This window comes from Adiantum capillus-veneris, chromosome 10 (genome assembly GCF_014529385.1).
Source record: "Adiantum capillus-veneris isolate H3 chromosome 10, ASM1452938v2, whole genome shotgun sequence".
Taxonomy (NCBI): Eukaryota; Viridiplantae; Streptophyta; class Polypodiopsida; order Polypodiales; family Pteridaceae; genus Adiantum; species Adiantum capillus-veneris.
Window position 1 is genome coordinate 17,715,273 of NC_140940.1, and position 13,885 is coordinate 17,729,157.

Here is a 13,885-nt window from a genome sequence, read left to right on the forward strand (position 1 = left end):
GAGATGTTGAAGGAATGAGTGCAAAGACTAAATTGATTTTCTTAAGTTGAAGATGTAGCATTAAACAAACTACTAATGATTTAGAGGAGTACCATTTCAAACCATCGCTACTTTAGCTCCGATGCTAAAACAAAATAACCAAACATTAAGGCATTTGCCAAAGGCAAGCCAAAAAGAACCATGCTTAGAGCGAGCTTATAAGGGCCATGTAAAATATTGCGCATAATCCATTGAGCATTTTGAGAAACTTCACAAAATTTCAACCCCTTAGCCTTGCTCGATAAAAGAAAAAAAATCCTCTCAAGTGGATCACCAATTATTCGAGAAATTTTATGCACTAGCTCGAACTACTCACCTACGGCGGGTCTCACTTGCTCTTACCAATAGTACAACCTTAAGGATTTCGACAACGTATGTGATTGCGTCTCAAGAGACACCCTCGCTTTGTATCTACCAAAAACAGCCCAGAGCTTCTTGGCCTACCCAAGTTGGGCATATCCCACAATCAGTGCATTTCGAGAGATGATGACATCACAGACGAGAAGCTCCTCAATTACTACTTTTTGTGCTTTATGAAGTGCACCACATTTGGCATACATGTCGACCAAGGCAACGTCAAGCACGATAATTTCTTCAACAACCCCTACCTGACAATATCATCATGAATTCTTTTGCCAAAATCAGGATGGTTGGAAGCCTTATTTACTTGACAATAACAAGGCCAGATTTGAGTTATGCAGTGGGAATTGTGAGTCAATTCATGCAAAAGCCATGTAAAAGTCATCTTGATGCAGTGAGACGGATTATGAGATATGTTAAAGCCACTGTCAGTTATGGAATGTTTTATGAAAAGAATGGGAAGCCTTGTCTTTATGGTTACACTGATGCAGATTGGGCATGAGATTTTATGGATATAAGATCTACAAGTGGTATGCATTTTCCATTGGCAATGGTATGATAAGTTGGAGTAGCAAGAAGCAATCAATTGTAGCATTATCAAGTACAGAAGCTGAATATCGTGGAGCAGCTTTGACATCTATTGAAAACAGCCCAGAGATTCCTCACCATGACGAGATGCAAGTATATGTGATTGCATTTAGAGAGACATCCTCACTTTGCATCCACCAAAAACAGCCCAGAGCTTCTTGGCCCTACTCAAGCTAGACATATCCCGCAATCAATGCATTCCAAGAGACGACATGCCTTCAAGATGCAAATGTACGTGATTGCATTTGGAGAGATGCCCTATCTCTACATCTGTTGAAAACAGCCCAGAGCTTTCTAGCCCTGACCCTTGCCTTTAGGATGCACGCGTATGCGATTGCATCTCAAGAGACACTCTTACTTTGCATCTGTCAAAAACAGCCCAGAGCTTCTTGGCCATGTCCAAGTTGGGCATATCCCGCAATTAGTGCATTCCAAGAGATGACGACATCCCAGACAAGAAGCTTCTCAAACACTTTGTGCTTTATGAAGTGCACCACATTTGGCATATATGTCGACCAATGTAGTGTCAAGCACAACGTTTTGTTTTAACAATCCTTGACTAATAATATCATGGTGATTTCCTTTTCCTCTCTCTGCATCTGCTGAAAAGAGCCGAGAGCTTACTGACCTTGACCCTTGCAATCAATGCATTTCAAGAGATAACATCCCGGACAAGAAGCTCCTCAAGCACTCTTTGTGCTTTAAGAAGTGCACCACATTTAGCATACATGTCAACCAAGGCGATACCAAGCACAACGTTTTCTTTCAACAAACACTAACCAACAATATCATCGTGAATTATTGTGCCCATATCAGTATCTTTTGTAATGCCACATGCCTTCAATGTGCAAGTGTACGTGATTTGGAGAGATTCCCTCTCTTTGCATATGTTGAAAACATCCCAGACCTTCTAATTGACCCTGACGATCGTGTTGGACATTTCCTGCAATCAATGCACTTCTTAAGGAAACATTGCAAACAGGAAGCTGCTCGAGGCCCGCACTTGACATACATGCTGACTAACGTGTTGTCTAAGTATATGTTCTTTTTAAGTAGCCCACTATCATGAATATCAACATGTATCCTATTGCCTTGTAAAAGTCATTCTTCTTAGCGCAGTCTCATTCTCTTCCCCTCGTTTGCTTCTGTAGCGGATATTGCTGCATTCTTTGCGCTGCTTTGTGTTCACAAAACTAGTTGTGCTTAGAGAGAGAATGAATGGACTCTCTGTGTGTGCACGTAATTGCATCTAGAGAACACCCTCACTTCGCGTCCGTCGAAAACAGCCTAGAGCTTCTTGGCCTGCCCAAGTTGGGCATATCTTGCAATCGGTGCATTTCAAGCGATGACATGCCAGACACGAAGGGCCCAGTTAAGAAGCTCCTCCAACACTTTCGGTGCACCACATTTGGCATACATGGAGTGCCAAGCATGACGTTTTCTTTAAACAACCCCTAACTAACAATATCATTGTGAATTCTTTTGCCCATGTCAGCATCTTGTGTAATGCCACATGCCTTCAAGGTGAGAGGGTATGTCATTGCATTTGGAGAGATGCCCTCTCTCTACACCATCTCTCTCTAAATTTTTGAAGATGCCTAGAGCTTCCTGACCTTGACCCGTTCCTTCAAGATGCACACGTATGTGATTGCATCTGGAGAGGCGCTCACTTCGCATAAGCCAAAAACAGCCCAGAGCTTCTTGGCCATGCCCGAGTTGGGTATATCCCGCAATCGGTGCATTCCAAGAGACGACATCCCGGATAGGAAGCTCCTCAAGCACTTTTTGTGCATTATGAAGTGTACCACATTTGGCATACATGTCGACCAAGGCAGTGCCAGGCACTAGGTTCTCTTTCAACAACGAATAGTACAATGTTAACACTAGGTTGGTAATGGGACACTTTTATGTCCTGTTAAGTGACCATTTTCCTTGAATTATATCAAGAGTTTCAAAATGGATTTTGAGGTTCTATCTATCTAGAAGGTTGTCTCATGAGCTGAAAAAAACTTTACATTTTTTTGGAATATCAATTCCATCTTTAACCTTGTCCTTGCACAACATTTCACAACCTAAACTGTGTGAAAAAACGGGTCCTGTTTTTGGCTTTTTTCAAATTTTTGCAACTATACCACTCTAGAATTCATGTTTGTGAGGTCTATAATGCTAGAGAACTATCTTTAGTAGTCCTCAACATGTATTGATGCTTCTGGGGATAAATAAATGTTAAAGTTGTAAGTTATGACCAAATTACAAAAATTGTCAAATCCTGTTTTTTAGCCAATTTTAGCTCTTCTATGATTTTTTTGGTGGCTTTCATGATATCCAAATGCAGTTTTGATTTTCTATGTCGCATATTGTAGCATAAAGCTAATATTCCCTGAGTTTTGGGGCACCTAATACCCTATTTTGCATAGTACACAACGATGGTTGTTTTTTTCAATTATAGAAGAAAACGGAACATTCTAGTATATCAAGTATAGCTTTTTCAATATTTCTAGTTTCTTGTGACAACTATATGCATTTTGTAGGTAGTAACCATATCTAGTCATAAGGATCAAATTTGGCTAGATATTGAATAGTTTCAATGGGATTCTACAACTCATAATGTTGAACCCAATTTTTCATGTTTGCTGTATTTAGCACTTCATCTTTGTCCCCAAGATTCCCCTTGGCAAAACAAAAAATAGTGAGTGAGAAGCACTCATATGTTCTGATCACCAACCCATTGAAGTTAACTAGGGAATTTATCTCAAGTCCTACAAAAATCCCTAATCTTATTTTTATGCAACAAAACATAAGAAATGAATGTTTTGATGAAAATGTACTGGTCCATCAACTTTGGAGGCTTGGTGTGACCAAAAGACGAGAAATTTTACAAGTTTCTTATTTTTTCCATGTGTAGTAGGCCTTGAACTATAACCTCATGAAAGGATTTTACAAAATGAGTGGATCTACTATGGTTTTGGAGGTTTTTTTCAAAACCCTGAAAGGACACTTTTATGTCCTGTTAGGTTACCAACCTAGTGTTAAGGCTTTTGACAGTGTATGTGATTGCATCTCAAGAGACACCCTCGCTTTCCTTCTACTGAAAACAGCCCAGAGCCTGCCCAAGGGGCATATCCCGCAGCCAGTGCATTCCAAGAGACAAAGACATCACAGACAAGAAGCTCCTCAACCACTTTTTGTGCTTTATGAAGTGCACCACATTTGGCATACACGTCGACCAAGGTAGTGCCAAGCACGATAATTTCTTTCAACAACCCCTACTTAACAATATTATCATGAATTCTTCTGCACATATCAGCATCTTGTGTAATGTCACACGTCCTCTCTCTGCATCTGCTGAAAAAAGCCCAGAGCTTCCTCACCATATGCTTGCCTTCAAGATGCAAGCATCTGTGATTAGGTGTTGCTTTGTGTTCACAAATTAGTGTTGCTTAGAGAGAGAACTAACGGACTCTGTGTTCGTGCACGTATGTAATTGCATCTAGAGAACACCCTCACTTCGCATCCGCAAAAAACAGCCCAGAGCTTCTTGGCCCTGCCCAAGTTGGGCATATCTCGCAATCAATGCAATCCAAGAGACGACATCCTAGACAGAAGCTCCTCTATCACTTATTCTGCTTTAAGAAGTGCACCACATTTGGCATGCATGTCGACCAATGCTATCAAAGCATGACGTTTTCTTTTAAACAACCCTTGACTAATAATTATCATCGTGAATTCTTTTGCCCATGTCAGCATCTTGTGTAATGCCACATGCCTTCAAGGTGCAAGTGTATGTAATAGCATTTGGAGAGATGCCCTCTCTCTGCACATCTCTCTCTGCATCTACTAAAGACAACCTAGAGCTTTTTGACCCTGAACCTTGCCTTCAAGCTGCACACGTATGTGATTGCATCTGGAGCGGCAAGCTCACTTCGCATCAGCCAAAAACAACCCAGACCTTCCTGGCCCTACTCGAGTTGGGCATATCCCGCAATCAGTGCATTCCAAGAGACGACATCTTGATAAGAAGCTCCTCAAGCACTTTTTGTGCATTATGAAGTGCACCTCATTTGGCATACATGTCGACCAAGGCAGTGCCGGGCACAATGTTCTCTTTCAACAACTCCTGACTATCAATATCATCGTGAATTCTTTTGCCCATATCATCATCTTGGACGATGATAAATTTCGAGCGCTTCCGCCTATGTGGTAGAAACGTTTGCCGTTGAAAATTCAAGATAAATAGAATCGATGATTTTCGTTAGTGCCACGTACAAGGCACTAGCGCTAGAAATTTAATCGCATGACATCATTTTGTGTAATGCCACATGCCTTCAAGGTGCAAGTGTACGTCATTGTATTGGAAGAGACGCCCTCTCTTTGCATCTGCTGAAAATAGCCCAATGCTTCTTGGCCCTGACCCTTGCCATCAAGATGCAATCATATGTGATTGCATATGGAGAGACACCCGGCCTCGCTTTGCATTCACCAAAAACATCGACCAAACCGAACACCAAAAAACAAATTGATGTTGCAACTTGCATAGCACACACACGGTTTTTCAAATTTCAACTTGTTAATACAATGCTATTCATTGAAGCTGCTGATGATCATCATCAAACTCACCACATCAGTTGTCTTGTGAGAGAGAACACACCAAAGCAAGACCTCGAAGAGCTATGAAGAGGGAGAGAAACTTCCATAGCCATCAAGGCAAAGACCGTAAAAAGGATCAGAGAAGAGAGGGAGATCTCCAAAGATGGGCAGCCGCAGATTACAACAGTTACATGGGGAGCTTCCTTTTGGTTGGTGCGTCAAGTAGGCCAATAAACAAATGGTTATTCTTAAGCACTAATTTTCTCCATATATTGGCTGCCATATAATAGGGCAAGTGGCACTGCATTTTCCCACCTCACCCGCACTTCCATGGCCATGGACCCTTTGAAATCAGTTTGGGTTGTTATTGGCCAACCTCTAAAGGCACTTGCATTGAGGTTGCTTCCTACAGCAAATCACCCCTGCTGCTTGCTGCTGAGACCACTCCAATGCACAATATATATCACGCCCTTGCATCACCTTCTTACACTTATAGCTCTCATGCTGGGCACCATAGCCACTTGGATGGAATCTTGTTCACTTTGGGCGAGCCCAGGTTGCACAATGGCTCTCAAAATAAATCCCTGCTCTTGTGCTGAGCACATAAGCACAGCCAGCCACTGTGCAGTCACCCACATATCATTTGCAGGGGCATCGGCTGATCTGGCCACACCTTTTTGGGTGAGGGTTGCTGCTCCAGCCACCAGAAAAATCAAGCCCAGGAATTCACAGCCAGCCAACCAGCCAGCCAGCGAGGGTTTTCCTCGCAAAAACGCATGCCATGCTTATGTGCTCGTCTTCTTGGGTGACTGAAGGCAAACCTGTGAGCAGCTGTGATTAAGTGCTCAATTTGCAGGCGGAACACCCACCAGGCCAGATTTCTTGACCGGCTTTATGTGCGAAAGCTAAGATCTGTAACTTCAAACTACCCACATATCTCTACATTTTCCACAATTGCATGGAACTGCCTGCCTCTGTAATAAAACTTGCAAGAGACCCATCAGCCTACCCTCATTGGGTTTCTTCATTCTTGCCATGCACCCCTTTTGCTTGGCGTGATACGTAGCGATATCATCTGGCTTGGATAAGGAAGATCTTCTTTGAGGTTAGATGGGCCACTTTCATTGAAGCTGCTTGTTGATCTCCATGTATCTGTGTGGAAAAAGGGGTGATCAATTGTTTCGCTCATGCTCATGATGTTGCTGATGTAGTGGTTTTCAACTTGATGATTATTGAAGCCCCTTGCATTGGGGAATCCAAACCAGAGGGCATGTTCAAGTTTCCTTACTTGAATGGTCAGACAGAAATCTCCTTCCGCAACTTGCTTGTAGAGGGAGTTTTCTTTAGCACTCAGAGGTGTCCCTTGGATGCACCCGATCATGTGAGAGGATTACCATCAATCATCCTCCTAGCCTCGATACACATTGAGCTTAGAGAGTTTTGAGAGAACTAAAGCACATTGTAAGTGACAGGAAGAGCATGAAACAAAACTCAATAATCAATTCTGGACAGTTAACCAACCATGATTGCCTCCATGATGAAGATGTTATTGTCTCCACGTTTGGACCTGTCATGACCTGGTCCATTTTGACAAAGACACTGTAACAACAAAAAACAGGAGAGAACTTTGCAAACCAGTGCCCATACATTGATCAAGATAACCATGAATCACAGGCCGTGCTCGAGGCACCGGCCCACATGCCGGCAAAGATACAAACCTCACCCGTCAAGCAAGAGAGGTTGATTGCAGATGTGGTCGAGCAAGAGATGTTGACTACCCTGACTGTTTGTGAGCATTACAGAGACAGAAAATGTAAGATAGACTGTAAGATAGACTACGTGGCACTAGCAGATGCCGTTGATTTACAAAATGTTGAGCTTTTTAATGGCAATGTGGCAGCAGCGCTCGAAATTTATCATCGCCCGGCATGGGGTGCCCATCGCTTGAAGATCTTTCACGACAAAACATGACTAACCACATGAAAGCGATGGGGATGGGGGACAATCTTAGCTCACTCTCTCTTGGCAAGGGGCGTCTCTTCTATTTAAGAAACTGAGCTCTACCTGTGAAATGGAGCTATGGCTGATTCAAGAATATATATATATATATATATATATATATATATATATATATATATATATATATATATATATATATATATATATATATATATATATATATATATATATATATATATATATATATATATATATATATATAGAGAGAGAGAGAGAGAGAGAGAGAGATTAATCTTCTGGCTTGCATTTGCCTCTTTCGGAATCCGCGCTTGACCTCGTAACCATGTTAACACCCTCCTTAAATTTCTTGGTCATCTTTTAGTTGCTTGAGTAGTGGGGCAGCCATATTGCGTTCTTCAATGCTTTATCTTTCCTAGCCAGCAAGATACAAGTTGGTTCTCACCTTCTTTGTATGCCATGTTTGCAGGTAGCAGATCCAACTTGCTAGCTAACCCACTAAATCTAAAAAAACTTAAAGGTGCAACGCGACGGAGTATTAAGATACAAGACTCAAATGCATGTGTTCGACAAGTGATAGATGCTTTCAAGAAGCTTGCATTGGTTGATGTACTGCCAAAATTGTGATAATAGTGAAGCGGACTCTCTCAGTATTCATCATTTATGCCCTGCATGCTAATATGCTCTTCTGCAATAATAAGTACATCTCCATTGTACCTACTTCATCTTAAGCTTCTACAAAGTTGATTCCGTGACTTGAGAGTGCACCATTTACAATGCTTGTAGTATAGGTGAAGAAAGTGAAGGTTTAGCTAGATCGTGTTTATCACTAGATTGATTTTGAAATTCTTGATCTCTTAACATACCCACTCGTTCAAATGGCTTCTCACATCGAAAAGCTGGTTGCGTTAATGATACAGTTGTGGTCAACAAATCCATGCACCACAGAGTGTTAATTTATTGACCTTTGAGAAGATTTATTGTGTTTGGATGGTTTTTCCTTTAAAATAATGCAAAACAAGCACCCTTTGGGGAGCTTGGATCCTTTCCAAGTGAAGGTTTCTTTGGATGACATATAGAGGGTGACTGGTCTTTAATTAGTTGACGGAGGAAAATGGTAGTCTGATTTCTAAACGCTTTTCGCTTTTATATTGTGAGTCAAATAAATTCTTAGCAATGGATAAGTCATAAGAATCTTGCTTTTGAGTTTAGTTTATCTTAGGACATATATTTTACTCTGATGATTGTAGATTCTTTGTGTTGTCGAATGAGGTAGATGTTATTTAATGTGTCAAGGTAACCATGCCAGTACAAAAATGAACATTGAAGTGTGCTTCTGGCATCAAGTGGTAAACTTTCAAAAGAACGAAGAGCTGTTGACAAACACCCAATCCAAAATAACGCTTGCTGGACTGTGTTGTTTGCAAAATATGCTCAATAGATATAGAGCCAAGAACCATTTGCCTATTTTTTAAAGAGAGTGAAATGAGGGCAATGGCAAATAAATTCTATTAAAATGCATTTATAGGTGGATATGTTTGAGGAAGGTCTTTTTAAGGAAAATCTTGGATTGTTTTTAATGCATGCCTTACAATGGCATCACTAGGGATGCAAGCACATTTGTTCACTGTACTCGTATAGTCACCATGTCGATGGATGAGAGCCAAGCCACAATATACTTAGACAATATGAGGTAAAAATATATGATTGCATCTCAAAAGGACAACTTTGCATGGTTGCTTTTTTTTAGTTTAGAACTCTTTATGTTGGAATGCATGTTTAACTTAGGTTTGAGATTCTTCCTTTTTGCTACCATAGGCATCATCGTTGCTAGACTGTGTACACACACACACACACACACACACACACACACACACACACACACACACACACAAGTCGTGTCTATTGCTATTCACTTGGTCGTGTCTACCCATTAAATAAGAGGGTTGAGATTCCCTTTTCTTTCATGCATAGCCTATGTGGCAATCCATTAAGGTAACATTGTCCACACTAACAACCTCCTCATTCAACGCAGTCATGAAGCACTTAGAATCCCCTTCCACCCAACAAAAGTGGGCATCAGAGAGAGAGAGAGAGAGAGAGAGAGAGAGAGAGAGAGAGAGAGAGAGAGAGAATCATGAAGAGAAGAAAGAGAAGTAAAATACCTCAACATTGTAGAGGTAGAGTCTAGAGAATGCATGAAGGAAAATTCTCGCGATATTCAATCTTTTGCAACCACATTCAATGATATATCCATTCTTCATTTCCAAGGATCTTTGGACAATCCTTTTTAATTAATCACAACATGTTTAGGTCACGTTGGTGGTGTATATATTTAGTTTATTGTAAGTGGCCAATTATAAGGAAGCCTCCTGATTTCATCATCACTTGTTTAGATGATATTAGTAAGTACATTAGTACTAATTCCCTTTAGACATATTGGAATTTCAATTTAAAAATCATTACTTCTTAAGATTTCCTTAGGCATGTGTGTGTATGTGTGCGCGTGTGCGTGCACGCATGCGCATGTGTATATATCCACAAGAAATCCGACTTGCATTCCTTAAAAAAAAAAGTTTTCCATGCATACACCATGTCAAAGTCTTGTTGATAGTGTTATTTTGGAGTGCACAACCATTGCCAAAATCTTTCCATCTTCTCCAGTATAATCTCTCCCAAGCTTATTTTGTTTTTTGTTTCCTCCACCATCACACTCGCACAGGCTTCATTTATCTCACACACACTAGATTTTTCACCCTCTACATCATCATCAATGTTAGCAAGGAGAGAAAATAAAAAGAAAGCATCAATGTAGTATTGTGATCCTTGCACAAGACGTTAGGGATTGTTTACATCAAGAGAGACGTTGCAAAATACAAGCATCATCTATACACATTGCGAGTATTTCTCTTGTATATTGAAAACACACACACACACACACACACACACACACACACACACACACACACACACACACACACACACACAAGGCATACATGCATTGTATAACTTACTAGACATGATTAAAAAATGCATTTATCTGTTATGACTCTACTCAATCCATCCAAAAAACTCATCTCATACACACTCATAAACTCACGTTTGCACACGTGTATTTATGAGTGTGTATAAAAACATATAATACATGTGTAAAAGCATGCCCACAGAAGTACATAACAAATGCACATAAATACATTATAGTGACATTGAAATATGGAATTAAAGTCATCAAGGCTTTAGCAGATACAAGTGCAAAAATCAATGCAATGAATTATTCCACTTACAAGAAGGAAACCACCCAAACTTTGGAGTATTGCAAAACCAAAGTAAAAGCATGTTACAAAGAATCTACTACTTTGGTAATGATCAACCTTAGCATTTCTATGCATGGTTTTCCCTATCCCACACATTTATTTGTATTATGGACGAGCACATGAATAAGTACATGGTACTAGGAGTCCCATGGATGAGAACGTATAAATTTGTTTAAGATTGGGACACCAAGTTCTTGGTACTTACACTTAAATGTGGACACTGAAAAGTACCATTTGCCTATAGCAAATAGGAATGAAAGGCTGACCTACGAGCTTCAAATTCGACAGAACGATGTCACGACACAACACATGTGTCACATGATTTCCATAGAATATACCCTCATTAAACAAGCACACAAGAAACTAGGAAATATTGGGTGCCAAAAGCTCAACTTTAGACAATTCCTAAGCAGATTTGGGTGCCTAGGGAACAATTCAAATTAAAACAAACAGAGCACATGCAGGCCTCAAAAATCGACCATGGAATCCAAGAACAAGAAGAAGGTGCAACCACTAAGACCAAATGGATGTGAAAGCCAAAGAATTGGCCAAAAATCGACGTATAAGTGGGTGCCAAAGCTTTAAAAACCACCAAATTTCACTATCAAAGCAACAATCAATCTCTCGGAAGATTGCTCGACAAATAAAGGATGGCTGCTCATGCATAACTATCAAAGAACGCACTCAATTGATTCAAGATCTTCTATTTAAGAAGAAACTCCAATAGAAGTGCTCGACCTAAAAAATCCTTGGGAATTTCATTCAAGACCGTTCTCTTGCACCACATACTATTTTGCAATGCATTGACATCTCATGCATAGCACTACTGATGATACACAATGTCTACTATAAAAAGGGCAATCTTGTAATGTTTAAATATTATTGTGTGCTTTTTTGCATAAAATCCATTAAAAATGCCCTTTTAAGTACATATAATTAATAACATGTAATATTATAACCCCTATGTGTGTGTGCATAGTATATATAACATCAAAAAGCTTTAAAAAATACAACTTCTAGTCTTTTTTGGCAAAAAAAGTGACCAAAATGGAGAAATCTACAAAAACATAAGTGAATAAAGTATTTTGCTGTGTTTTGATAGCTTAATTTTTTAGATTGGATTTGTAATTTTCTTTTGGTTTTTCTAGAAACAAGTTTAAAAATTATGAAATAAATAGCAAATAAGTTCAAATTGAAGAATGGAAGATGTGATGAGGATCAAGAAGGTATGATGAACTAGCACGTCAAATTTGGTATAATTTTGATGATGGTGAGGAGAATCTTAAATTAGGTCCACGGTGCCTAATTCTGCAAGATCTTTAGAAACTAGGCAATTGAAGTCCAAACAGAGAAATGTTTGAAGGAAAAGTATAATTCACAATCTACTAGGACTAACTAGGGGGTATGAGAGAAAGTTAGTAGGGAAGCCCGGGTATGTATATACTAGGTAGGCCAAATAGAGTCTCATTTTTAGAATCTTGTGTTTCCAATTCTAGTGTTCAGTCTTTGCAGTTCCAGTATTTTGAAGCCTTGGTATGAAGTACTATATGAGTTTGACATCTTTAGTTCTAAGTGCCAACCTAGAATAGTTGTCTATACACATCCAGCTCATTCCATTTTGGCGATCACGGTGGGACTAGCTAAGTTGCAGGTGAACTATATCCCAGTTGGTATTAGAGCTATTTTATGTCCACCATGCCACCTAGATCAAGCACAAGAGGGAGACAACCAGTAACTCACTTTATGGAGAACCAAGATCTAGTGATGATGAATCTCTTACTGAAGTGAGTTCTTAATCCACTTCCAGTTCCAGTTCTTCTGAAAGCGAGCCAGATGACGAAATAAAAGCTAACAAATGTTCTTGGACCAAAAAAATTAAAGAAATGTCCAAGCAAATCACTGAGATAGCCAAGACGAGACCCTCAGTGCAGAAAGCAGAAATTTGGTGCTCTAAATGCAAATCAAAGGACCACATGTCGAATGAGTGTTCCCAATGCACATATTGCAAGGCTTTTGGTCATCTCTAGAATAATTATAGGATTGGGATTCATCATTTTATAAAGAGAAAGGACCTGTCACTGATCGCACTTACTAATCCAAAAGCACCCAAGGCTGATGGAGCTAGTGGGTCTAGAGAAAATGAAGCCAGTACAAGCACTAGAGGGGACAAGGGATGCTACCAGAATGGAGCTGGAAGGGGTAGAGGCATAGGAGACTTCTCTGAGAGGAACATAAATTGCTATTGTTGTGGAAAGTATGGCCACTTTGCAGCTCAATGTCCAGATACACCGAAGGTAGATGTAGCCGACCATAAACCATCAGAGCTAGTACCAGTAAGAGTGATGACCAGAAGTAAGGGAGTACGTAGTGATTGAAGAGATCCCTACTAAATAAGATAGTCAAATTGCTAAGGCCAAAAAGTGGGAACAACAAAGAAAGGTGTGGAAGCTTAATAAGGGTAAAGAAAAGATTGTAGATGAATGGCATGAACAAAGGGAGCTTGCAACAAAAATTACTAAGAATTTTTCAAGAAAGCTGCCAGAACGACCAGAAAGTTTAGAAGCTTGGACCACTCACAAAATGCCACCTCAATCTTTAGAAAGAAGACAGGAGAAAGAAACATATAGTGTATAACACAGTGGTTCTTGGGCTTTCCGTTATCATGATCTCTAGAGTGTCACCATTTCCTCTTATATGGAGCCTGAAGTGCCCGAGGTTGACTCGTTCCTTGAGCACTAGTTCTAGCAATTTTGTTTAGAAAGAGCCAATAGATGGCTAATCCAATTGCTCCCTGCAATCAACCATCATCTCACCTTTGTATGGTGTCAAAGAATTCTATGTATTCTTGCAACATCATATAGTGTGCACCTTCTCTTGCTGCTTACTTTTCTCATACTATTCCCTTAATTGATCCACAATTCTTACATACATTTTTTAGTATGCGCGCTAGTTTGTTATACTTTGGGTATACAGCAGGGTAAAATCTTGGCAACTCATCATCCTTCATGGATAAGGCGTAC

The 13,885-nt window shown here is 40.0% G+C and overlaps 1 long non-coding RNA gene across 1 annotated transcript; it reads left to right on the forward strand.

Annotated features, from left to right (window-relative positions):
• The first annotated feature begins 7,792 nt into the window (after window positions 1-7,792).
• LOC147448508 (uncharacterized) lies at window positions 7,793-8,306 on the forward strand. Its single transcript, XR_015189499.1, has 2 exons — window positions 7,793-7,870; window positions 8,021-8,306. It is a non-coding gene; the product is annotated as an uncharacterized LOC147448508 (long non-coding RNA).
• Window positions 8,307-13,885: the final 5,579 nt, after the last annotated feature.